Below are 13,167 nucleotides of genomic sequence, written 5' to 3' on the forward strand. Positions count from 1 at the left end.
AGGAGAGATTAGTGCAGAAATTAGCAATACAGTTTTTTACTAAGTCCAAAGTTTGGAACAGACCATGGCTTTATGCGAATCAATGTGCGATGATATGGTATTACCAAGGCCACTTTTTAAATGCCCAATTTGAAATTAGACTTAGTTTCATTATTAACGATAGTTGGCGTAATGGTGATAACTTGAATGCTGAAACTATTAAGGATGTAGCTACTCTGGAGTGACTATCACCATAAAAAGGAACAGGTAGGAGGGATCGTCTCAAACCCCAACAATGACTGGTGTCGCAGACGGTGGTTAGGGTCGGGCTGGGTAGATATCTGGATAGAGATACCAGCTAAGATAAGATAATACTTTAGGATTAAACTGGGGAAGTACACGGCATGTCATAACAATTTACAAATAATATCCAGTCTATCTATCTTCGTGTGGTCATGCCACCTATATATTTTGAGACATTCAGTACGATGGCTGATTTAAGCTTTTCTTTGGGTACCATACTCTTTCCCATAAACCTTATGAAAGAAAGACGCACAAGATGTTAATCAATAGATGAGGCTTATTCAACACACATGAAAAAGCATAAATATCTTTGAGATGGTCCCTTGTACCTCATGCATTAATGCCAGGTGAGTCGATGGTCTGACGTCATACCTGCCTGAACGACCTAATTGCCATCTATAGTCTGATCTATTGTTTCTGATCGAAGTTTTGCCCGATTTTACGAGTAAACATGCTTTTCTGGATATCCTATTAAGCATCCCACTGAAGCCAAGTTAGGCTGATGTGGGTTAATTGACATATGCTTTTTGCAATTGTGTAAATTTTAGGGACACAGAGTAACAGCCTAAAAACTGTTTTTTTCCATTTCCAACAGTAATTTAGCATTCAGGACACCATTCTACTACAGCTATTTAGTACCCATTTATTTCTGTGGTAGTAAATGGGTGTGATACCATACCATTCTGAAGAATTCTCACCAACAGAATATACCATACCATTCTGAAAAATTCTCACCAACAGAATATACCAAACCATTCTGAAGAATTCTCACAAATAGAATATACCATACCATTCTGAAGAATTCTCACCAACAGAATATACCAAACCATTCTGAAGAATTCTCACCAATAGAATATACCATACCATTCTGAGAATTCTCACCAACAGAATATACTATACCATTCTGAAGAATTCTCACCAATAGAATATACCATACCAATCTAAAGAATTCTCACCAATAGAATATACCATACCATTCTGAAGAATTCTCACCAATAGAATATACCATACCATTCTGAAGAATTCTCACCAATAGAATATACCATACCATTCTGAAGAATTCTCACCAATAGAATATACCATACCATTCTGAAGAATTCTCACCAATAGAATATACCATACCATTCTGAAGAATTCTCACCAATAGAATATACCATACCATTCTGAAGAATTCTCAACACTGGCATTTACCACACCATTCTGAAGAATTCTCACCAATAGAACATACCATACCATTCTGAAGAATTCTCACCAATAGAATATACCATACCATTCTGAAGAATTCTCACCAATAGAATATACCATACCATTCTGAAGAATTCTCACCAATAGAATATACCATACCATTCTGAAGAATTCTCAACACTGGCATTTACCACACCATTCTGAAGAATTCTCACCAATAGAATATACCATACCATTCTGAAGAATTCTCACCAATAGAATATACCATACCATTCTGAAGAATTCTCACCAATAGAATATACCATACCAATCTAAAGAATTCTCACCAATAAAGGGATTGAGTGAGTTGGGTTTTACGTTGCTTTTTACAATATTCCAGCAATATCACGACGGGGACACCAGGAATGGGCTTCACAAATTGTGCCCTTGTGGGGAATCAAACCCAGGCCTTTGGCGTGATGAGCGAATGCTTTAACCACAAGGCTACCCCACCACCCCTTCACCAATAGAATATACCATACCATTCTGAAGAATTCTCACCAATAGAATATACCATACCATTCTGAAGAATTCTCACCAATAGAATATACCATACCATTCTGAAGAATTCTCACCAATAGAATATACCATACCATTCTGAAGAATTCTCACCAATAGAATATACCATACCATTCTGAAGAATTCTCACCAATAAAATATACCATACCATTCTGAAGAATTCTCACCAATAGAATATACCATACCATTCTGAAGAATTCTCAACACTGGCATTTACCACACCATTCTGAAGAATTCTCACCAATAGAATATACCATACCATTCTGAAGAATTCTCACCAATAGAATATACCATACCATTCTGAAGAATTCTCACCAATAGAATATACCATACCATTCTGAAGAATTCTCACCAATAGAATATACCATACCATTCTGAAGAATTCACACCAATAGAATATACCATAGCATTCTGAAGAATTCTCACCAACAGAATATACCATACCATTCTGAAGAATTCTCACCAATAGAATATACCATACCATTCTGAAGAATTCTCACCAATAGAATATACCATACCATTCTGAAGAATTCTCACCAATAGAATATACCATACCATTCTGAAGAATTCTCACCAATAGAATATACCATACCATTCTGAAGAATTCTCACCAATAGAATATACCATACCATTCTGAAGAATTCTCACCAATAGAATATACCATACCATTCTGAAGAATTCTCACCAATAGAATATACCATACCATTCTGAAGAATTCTCACCAATAGAATATACCATACCATTCTGAAGAGTTCTCACCAATAGAATATACCATACCATTCTGAAGAATTCTCACCAATAGAATATACCATACCATTCTGAAGAATTCTCAACACTGGCATTTACCACACCATTCTAAAGAATTCCCAACAATATGCACCACAACATTCTCAAGAATCCCCAACAATATCATGCACCACACCATTCTGTAAAATTCCTAACAATATCATGCACCACACCATTCTGAAGAAATCCCAACAATAGCACGCACCACACCATTCTGAAGAATTCCTAACAATAGCATGCACCACACCATTCTGAAGAATTCCTAACAATATCATGCACCACACCATTCTGAAGAATTCCTAACAATAGCATGCACCACGCCATTCTGAAGAAATCCCAACAATAGCACGCACCACACCATTCTGAAGAATTCCTAACAATAGCATGCACCACACCATTCTGAAGAATTCCCAACAATATCATGCACCACACCATTCTGAAGAATTCCTAACAATAGCACGCACCACACCATTCTGAAGTATTCCTAAAAATAGCATCCATCACACCATTCTAAAGAATTCCCAACCAATATCATGCACCACACCATTCTGAAGAATTCCTAAAATTAGCATCCATCACACCATTCTAAAGAATTCCTAAAAATAGCATCCATCACACCAATCTGAAGAATTCCCAACAATATCATGCACGACGCCATTCTGAAGAATTCCTAACAATATCATGCACCACACCATTCTGAAGAATTCCTAACAATAGCACGCATCACACCATTCTGAAGAATTCCTAAAATTAGCATCCATCACACCATTCTGAAGAATTCCTAAAAATAGCATCCATCACACCAATCTGAAGAATTCTCACCAATAGAATATACCATACCATTCTGAAGAATTCTCAACACTGGCATTTACCACACCATTCTAAAGAACTCCCAACAATATGCACCACAACATTCTCAAGAATCCCCAACAATATCATGCACCACACCATTCTGTAGAATTCCTCACAATATCATGCACCACATCATTCTGAAGAAATCCCAACAATAGCATGCACCACACCATTCTGAAGAATTCCTAACAATAGCATGCACCACACCATTCTGAAGAACTCCTAACAATATCATACACCACACCATTCTGAAGAATTCCCAACAATATCATGCACCACACCATTCTGAAGAATTCCTAACAATAGCACGCACCACACCATTCTGAAGAATTCCTAACAATACCATGCACCACACTATTCTGAAGAATTCCTAAAAATAGCATCCATCACACCATTCTAAAGAATTCCCAACAATATCATGCACCACACCATTCTGAAGAATTCCTAACAACAGCACGCATCACACCATTCTGAAGAATTCCTAAAATTAGCATCCATCACACCATTCTGAAGAATTCCTAAAAATAGCATCCATCACACCAATCTGAAGAATTCTCACCAATAGAATGTACCATACCATTCTGAAGAATTCTCAACACTGGCATTTACCACACCATTCTAAAGAATTCCCAACAATATGCACCACAACATTCTCAAGAATCCCCAACAATATCATGCACCACACCATTCTGTAAAATTCCTAACAATAGCATGCACCACACCATTCTGAAGAAATCCCAACAATAGCACGCACCACACCATTCTGAAGAATTCCTAACAATAGCACGCACCACACCATTCTGAAGAAATCCCAACAATATCATGCACCACACCATTCTGAAGAACTCCTAACAATATCATGCACCACACCATTCTGAAGAAATCCCAACAATATCATGCACCACACCATTCTGAAGAACTCCTAACAATAGCATGCACCACACCATTCTGAAGAAATCCCAACAATAGCATGCACCACACCATTCTGAAGAAATCCCAACAATATCATGCACCACACCATTCTGAAGAACTCCTAACAATATCATGCACCACACCATTCTGAAGAATTCCCAACAATATCATGCACCACACCATTCTGAAGAATTCCTAACAATAGCACGCACCACACCATTCTGAAGAATTCCTAACAATACCATGCACCACACCATTCTGAAGAATTCCTAACAATAGCATCCATCACACCATTCTGAAGAATTCCCAACAATAGCATGCACCACACCATTCTGAAGAATTCCCAACAATATCATGCACCACACCATTCTGAAGAATTCCTAACAATATCATGCACCACACCATTCTGAAGAATTCCCAACAATATCATGCACCACACCATTCTGAAGAATTCCTAACAATAGCACGCACCACACCATTCTGAAGAATTCCTAACAATACCATGCACCACACCATTCTGAAGAATTAACAATAGCATCCACACCATCTAAAGCATTCCCAACATATCATGCACCACACCATTCTGAAGAATTCCTAACAATAGCATGCACCACACCATTCTAAAAAAGAATCACACCAACAATATCAGCATCCATCACACCATTCTGAAGAATTCTCCAATAAATGCACCATACCATTCTGAAGAATTCTCAAATTCCCACCAATTCATGCACCATTTACCACACCATTCTAAAGAATTCCCAACAATATATACCACAACATTCTCAAGAATCCCCAACAATAGCATGCACCACACCATTCTGAAGAATTCCCAACAATATCATGCACCACACCATTCTGTAAAATTCCTAACAATATCATGCACCACATCATTCTGAAGAAATCCCAACAAAGAACGCACCACACCAATTCCTAACAATAGCATGCACCACACCATTCTGAAGAATTCCTAACAATATCATGCACCACACCATTCTGAAGAATTCCCAACAATATCATGCACCACAATTCTGAAGAATTCCATCATGCACCACATCATTCTGAAGAAATCCCAACAATAGCACGCACCACACCATTCTGAAGAATTCCTAACAATAGCATGCACCACACCATTCTGAAGAATTCCTAACAATATCATGCACCACACCATTCTGAAGAATTCCTAACAATAGCATGCACCACACCATTCTGAAGAAATCCCAACAATAGCACGCACCACACCATTCTGAAGAATTCCTAACAATATCATGCACCACACCATTCTGAAGAATTCCTAACAATATCATGCACCACATCATTCTGAAGAATTCCTAACAATATCATGCACCACACCATTCTGAAGAATTCCCAACAATATCATGCACCACACCATTCTGAAGAATTCCTAAAAATAGCATCCATCACACCATTCTAAAGAATTCCCAACAATATCATGTACGACACCATTCTGAAGAATTGCTAACAATATCATGCACCACACCATTCTGAAGAATTCCCAACAATATCATGCACCACACCATTCTGAAGAATTCCTAACAATAGCACGCACCACACCATTCTGAAGAATTCCTAGAAATAGCATCCATCACACCATTCTGAAGAATTCCCAACAATATCATGCACCACACCATTCTGAAGAATTCCTAAAATTAGCATCCATCACACCATTCTAAAGAATTTCTAAAAATAGCATCCATCACACCAATCTGAAGAATTCCCAACAATATCATGCACGACGCCATTCTAAAGAATTCCCAACAATATCATGCACCACACCATTCTGAAGAATTCCCAACAATAGCACGCACCACACCATTCTGAAGAATTCCTAACAATATCATGCACCACACCATTCTGAAGAATTCCTAACAATAGCACGCATCACACCATTCTGAAGAATTCCTAAATTAGCATCCATCACACCATTCTGAAGAATTCCTAAAAATAGCATCCATCACACCAATCTGAAGAATTCCCAACAATATCATGCACGACGCCATTCTGAAGAATTCCCAACAATATCATGCACCACACCATTCTGAAGAATTCCCAACAATAGCACGCACCACACCATTCTGAAGAATTCCTAACAATATCATGCACAACACCATTCTGAAGAATTCCTAACAATAGCACGCATCACACCATTCTGAAGAATTCCTAAAATTAGCATCCATCACACCATTCTGAAGAATTCCTTAAAATAGCATCCATCACACCAATCTGAAGAATTCCCAACAATATCATGCACGACGCCATTCTGAAGAATTCCCAACAATATCATGCACCACACCATTCTGAAGAATTCCTAACAATAGCATCCATTACACCAATGTGAAGAATTCCTAACAATAGCACGCACCACACCATTCTGAAGAATTCCCAACAATATCATGCACCACACCATTCTGAAGAATTCCTAACAATAGCACGCACCACACCATTCTGAAGAATTCCTAACAATATCATGCACCACACCATTCTGAAGAATTCCTAACAATAGCACGCATCACACCATTCTGAAGAATTCCTAAAATTAGCATCCATCACACCATTCTGAAGAATTCCTAAAAATAGCATCCATCACACCAATCTGAAGAATTCCCAACAATATCATGCACGACGCCATTCTGAAGAATTCCCAACAATATCATGCACCACACCATTCTGAAGAATTCCTAACAATAGCATCCATCACACCAATGTGAAGAATTCCTAACAATAGCACGCACCACACCATTCTGAAGAATTCCTAAAAATAGCATCCATCACACCATTCTGAAGAATTCCCAACAATATCATGCACCACACCATTCTGCAGAATTCTTAACAATAGCACGCACCACACCATTCTGAAGAATTCCTAAAAATAGCATCCATCACACCATTCTAAAGAATTCCCAACAATATCATGCACCACACCATTCTGAAGAATTCCTAAAATTAGCATCCATCACACCATTCTGAAGAATTCCTAAAAATAGCATCCATCACACCAATCTGAAGAATTCCCAACAATATCATGCACGACGCCATTCTGAAGAATTCCCAACAATATCATGCACCACACCATTCTGAAGAATTCCCAGCAATAGCACGCACCACACCATTCTGAAGAATTCCTAACAATAGCATCCATCACACCATTCTAAAGAATTCCCAACAATATCATGCACCACACCATTCTGAAGAATTCCTAAAAATAGCATCCATCACACCATTCTAAAGAATTCCCAACAATATCATGCACCACACCATTCTGCAGAATTCCCAACAATATCATGAGCAACAAGGTCAAAACATCAAACAGGTTCCTGCCTGAAGATCTCTGTAAGTATTTCATCCCAAACAAAGCGAGGCGTGTAGGTATAACTTTGTGTTGTCAGCGAAATGAAGCCGCTCACTGACTACAGCGCCGTATTCTTACACATCACAGATGTCCGAATGATCGAATCTGGGTTAAGCAAACCTGTGATTGATATTATGATCAATTATCACGGTCTTGGGGTGCGATGACTTGCAAACAACCAAGTCACGGACCCCGACTTACTGATCCAATAAGTCGCCGTTACGACCACCACAGGTTGCTGGGTACCAATTCAAACCCGGACTCCCAGCAGGCTAAATGACTACTAGTAAGCACTGATTGAGACGCTGTCTATGTTTATTTAGAAACGTTCATACATGTATGTACCAGTCAACAATGTTACACGAGGCCGTGTGGCCATTTTAGATGTTGCCCGCTTATGTAATAGAAGTAAAACTGTTTTTAACATTAGTGTACAAAACACACCAGATATATAACTACTCAGTACATACTTAACTTCTCTGGGTGATGGATGTAGGAAATAAAATACTTATCTGCAACATTGATGACTAGAACACCTATGGAATCAAGCTGAAACAAGCATCGCAATCTACAAATGACTGACCTCAGGTAATATAGAGATTCAGCGACCCGATTCAGAAATAATTCATTTCATCTTCTGTGTTACTCGAGCGTCATATAGAACTCCGAGGATATAAACAGTCATTAGCTAACGTCACGTGATAACGTAAGAGTATTTGTACTATGGAGGTCATTGACCCATCTCCCGGACACTCACAACTTCCAAATTACCGCCACGATGACCACTGCAGGAATAGCTGCCAAAATGTCACGGAAGTATATGTGTATATCCGTTTTGAATTCCACTGATATACACAGTCGACCGTTCTGCCTTGCCATGTCGGGTTCCGCCATTGTCAGCCTGTCACCGATGTACTTGAGTCTCGCAGCCACAGTACACACCTGGCGTCTGTCCATGGAGCCGGATGTATGTCTGGAGCCGATCTGGAGAGCACCTGTCACCTGACGACGGAGCCAATCTACAGAGCACCTGTCACGTGACGTCAGAGCCGTGTGTATACCTGGAGCCGATATGGAGAGCACCTGTCACGTGACGACAGAGTCGTGTGTATATCTGGAGAGCACCTGTCACCTGACGACGGAGCCAATCTACAGAGCACCTGTCACGTGACGTCAGAACCGTGCGTATACCTAGAGCCGATCTGGAGAGCACCTGTCGCCTGACGACGGAGCTATGTATATATCTGGAGCCGATCTGGAGATCACCTGTCGCCTGACGACGGAGCCGTGTGTATACCTAGAGCCGATCTGGAGATCACCTGTCACCTGACGACGGAGCTATGTATATATCTGGAGCCGATCTGGAGAGCACCTGTCACCTGACGACGGAGCTATGTATATATCTGGAGCCGATCTGGAGAGCACCTGTCACCTGAAGATGTAGCTGATCTTGAGAGCAGGTGTCACGTATCCATAGATTTCACAAAGGCGGTATTCAGAGGAATGTTGTAGTGTCTTCAGTGTCATCAGATAATATTTCCTGTCTCAACCAGCATGTTGCAACGTTATTACCAGCTTGTGGAAAGACAGATTATTTCTTTACTTCTTCACCATTAAGCTCACATTCCATGGAATTCCGTAGTGTGTAAATACTTGCCAGGTTTACGATAATCCTCGACCAAGAACACCCACTCATCACAGTTACGTCATCTGGTGCCACGTAAACAGTCGTTACAGATGTGTCTATAGGAATCTATACAAGATTCCATATACCCAGCTGTATCCGTGACCCGGTCTTCTGTGGCGGCCGAGTGCCACCAGGTATGCCGTGCGAGTGTGGACAGTTTACGTCTTGTCCCATGTACAACGCGGGGTGGAATATTCAAACTTGGAGGCGTTGTTTCTGGTGTCCGACTGAAGGTAGTCCCGTGGCGCCAGGTGGTCTCGAGCGTCCTCCTCATTCTGCTGCGGACGAGAGATTACACTGAGCGGAGACAGAGAAGGGGCACCTGTATCATTCCATCTGATGTCTCTGTGATTGGGCAGTGCTGGCGTATAGGATGTGTGCTTTAGGCTGAAGGGGGCGTATTAAAGCTGTACTCCATAGGGGTTCTTACAGTCAAACTGTTGTGTTTTCATTACAGTTGAAAGATAATCCCGGAAACTGATTGAAGTATGTTGAAATGATAAATAATCAATTGTAGTGCAGTTTGAAAATGACGATATTTTATCAAGTCTTTCATGTGTCGAGTAGTGGAGTGTTTCATGTGTCGAGTAGTGGAGTGTTTCATGTGTCGAGTAGTGGAGCGTTTCATGAGTCGAGTAGTGGAGTGTGTCATGTGTCGAGTAGTGGAGTGTTTCATGAGTCGAGTAGTGGAGTGTTTCATGAGTCGAGTAGTGGAGTGTGTCATGTGTCGAGTAGTGGAGTGTTTCATGAGTCGAGTAGTGGAGTGTGTCATGTGTCGAGTAGTGGAGTGCGTCATGTGTCGAGTAGTGGAGTGTTTCATGTGTCGAGTAGTGGAGTGTGTCATGTGTCGAGTAGTGGAGTGTGTCATGTGTCGAGTAGTGTTTCACAAGTCGAGTAGTGGAGTGTGTCATGTGTCGAGTAGTGTTTCACGAGTCGAGTAGTGGAGTGTGTGTCATGTGTCGAGTAGTGGAGTGTGTCATGTGCCGAGTAGTGGAGTGTTTCACGAGTCGAGTAGTTGAGCGTATCATTTGTCGAGTAGTGTTTCACGAGTCGAGAGTGTATGCGCAGAGCGAACTTCAAAGTGATCCTTCATCGTGTTCGATATTCCGTTTTCGCAGTTGTTGTCGAATGTTCCGGGTGGAACCGAAGATCACACTGATTATGGCGCTGTTTTGTCAGCTCCAGACAAAGTGGTAAACGACATAGACCTGGGCTTTCAGTTTAAACATTTTATGATATTTTAACTTCGCTGTTGAGTCTTTACATAACGTTTCTCGGAGACAACATTTTAGAGTTATTTATTGTATAATGATCTTGTTCAGTACATCATCTAGTCTGTCTCGCTGCAAGTCTAGCTTTCCTCGGGTGAATCTCCCATCTCACTACGGCTCCTTTTCAATGTAAATGTGTTTGTTTGTTACTTTAAAAAAATAATACATATTCAGAGATCAAGTGTTAGTCTATACAACATCGTCTGTGTTCGTTACCCAGGCATTCTGTAAAAGGTACACGTTATTCTAGTCACGATGTGGCTGGAATACTGCCGATGTGCTGAGTGAAATACGCTCCCATCGCTCTCTCTCCCCCAAACAGGAATTAAGGAGCTCAATGCAGCGTCTTGTCCGAGTGTGTGCAGATCGATGCTAGTCGATGAAGCGATCCCTATCTGATGGTGGAGAGAGACAAGGAGTGAGGTTTTAGAGGTCTGAGGCGACAGTGTGGCGGCTACAGTTTGTACTGCAATGCACTGACAGGAAGCTTCAAACCTTCTCAACGTCTTCCACAATGTCCAATCTACTTTAATTGGCTCCGTGTTGGTCGGTGCTAAATACACATGCTGGAGGCGGCGGTTTTTGTAACACTGTTACAGAGTTTGCACTTCCTTAAAGCTCCATGGTACCCCTGCATTTCTCTGACAGCTAATGTTGTTTTATGCCGCTTGAAGCAGTATCCTAGCCATATAACTAAAGGCGGACATCAAACTGATCTCTCTTAGTGTCTGAGAGGTTTACTTCAAAGCTCTGGTATATTTCATACGTAAACGAGGACCCATTCATGTTCTGGTTCAGAACATGTTACGATTGTCCATGCTTGTATTAAGGACCGAAGTAAAGGTTGTACATGTGTTCTTCCTGTAACCAAGGTCCCGTTCCACAAACCTGTCTTAGCATTACGATAGGGCGTAAGTCCTTGTTAGGACTGTAATTACGATCGTTTGGTGAAACAAGCCCTTTTTGATTGTGTAGAACTGTACCTACGTGTAGAACTGTACCCGCCGCGACAAAGTGAGTGAGTGAATATGTTTTTTTGCCGCTTTTAGCAATATTCCAGCAATATCACGGCGGGGGACACCAGAAATGGGCTTAACACATTGTACACACGTGGGGAATCGAAACTGGGTCTTCGACGAATGCCAAAACCATTAGGCTACCCCAGTGGCACGACCGAGATTTATTTACCCAAGAATGTCCGGGTTAGGATTGATCTTCAGTATGTCATGCTTGTCAAGAGGCGACTAACGGGATCGGGTGGTCAGGCTCACTGACTTGGTTGACACAGATCGATGCTCATGATGTTGATCACTGGATTGTCTGGTCCAGACTCGATTAGTTACAGACAGCCGCCATATAGCTGGAATATTGCTGAGTGCGGCGTAAAACAAAACTCGCTCAGTATTTAGCAGCTGCGAAAATTATAGGTTAGTTAGATCTTACATGGAACTGTACATTATTTGATCACAAATGATCTTGCTGGTGCCCGCCGCGTGAAACCAGGGGTGAACAACTCTTGAAGAAAACACTCTCAAACCACGTCCCCTCCACGAATGCAAACAGCAACAATATTGGAGGCTTACGGTGTACATATGATCTACTGCATATATATTTGAACATGATATAATCATTAATCTTTATATCAAGAACGCTGAATATAATCAAACTGTATGTACAGGGCCTGCATGCATTACATGATCACACCATGCAGTATAACCATGTAGTATAACCATGCAGTATAACCATGTAGTATAACCATGCAGTAAAACCATGTAGTATAACCATGCAGTATAACCATGTAGTATAACCATGCAGTATAACCATGTAGTATAACCATGCAGTATAACCATGTAGTATAACCATGCAGTATAACCATGTAGTATATCGAACCGGGTCTTCGGTGTGACAAACGCCTAACCACTACCCCACCCCGACCGCCGCGACAAAGCAGTAACAGTGCTGTAGTATCGAACGTCTGTGTGCTGGTTGAAAACGAAACACGGCCCACTACGCCAATGGCCAGTATCACTAAGTGGTCGTTGTTATATTCTTTTCTCAAGAGCCTTGCAGGGAGGTAGGACTGAGTCGGTTTACTAAACGTATCAACACCAGAACTTTTATTCTCATTTGTTAGATGTTTAAGGCGGTGCTCAACAACATTGTCTATATGGCGGCGTTTGGTAAATAATCGTGTGTTGACCAGACAATCCAGTGATTGACGTTATGAGCATCTGTCTTCCAGAATCAAGTCGCCAAACGTTCTA

The sequence above is a fragment of the Haliotis rubra genome, unplaced genomic scaffold (assembly GCF_003918875.1).
Source record: "Haliotis rubra isolate DU_JTF1 unplaced genomic scaffold, ASM391887v1 Scf567, whole genome shotgun sequence".
NCBI lineage: Eukaryota > Metazoa > Mollusca > Gastropoda > Lepetellida > Haliotidae > Haliotis > Haliotis rubra.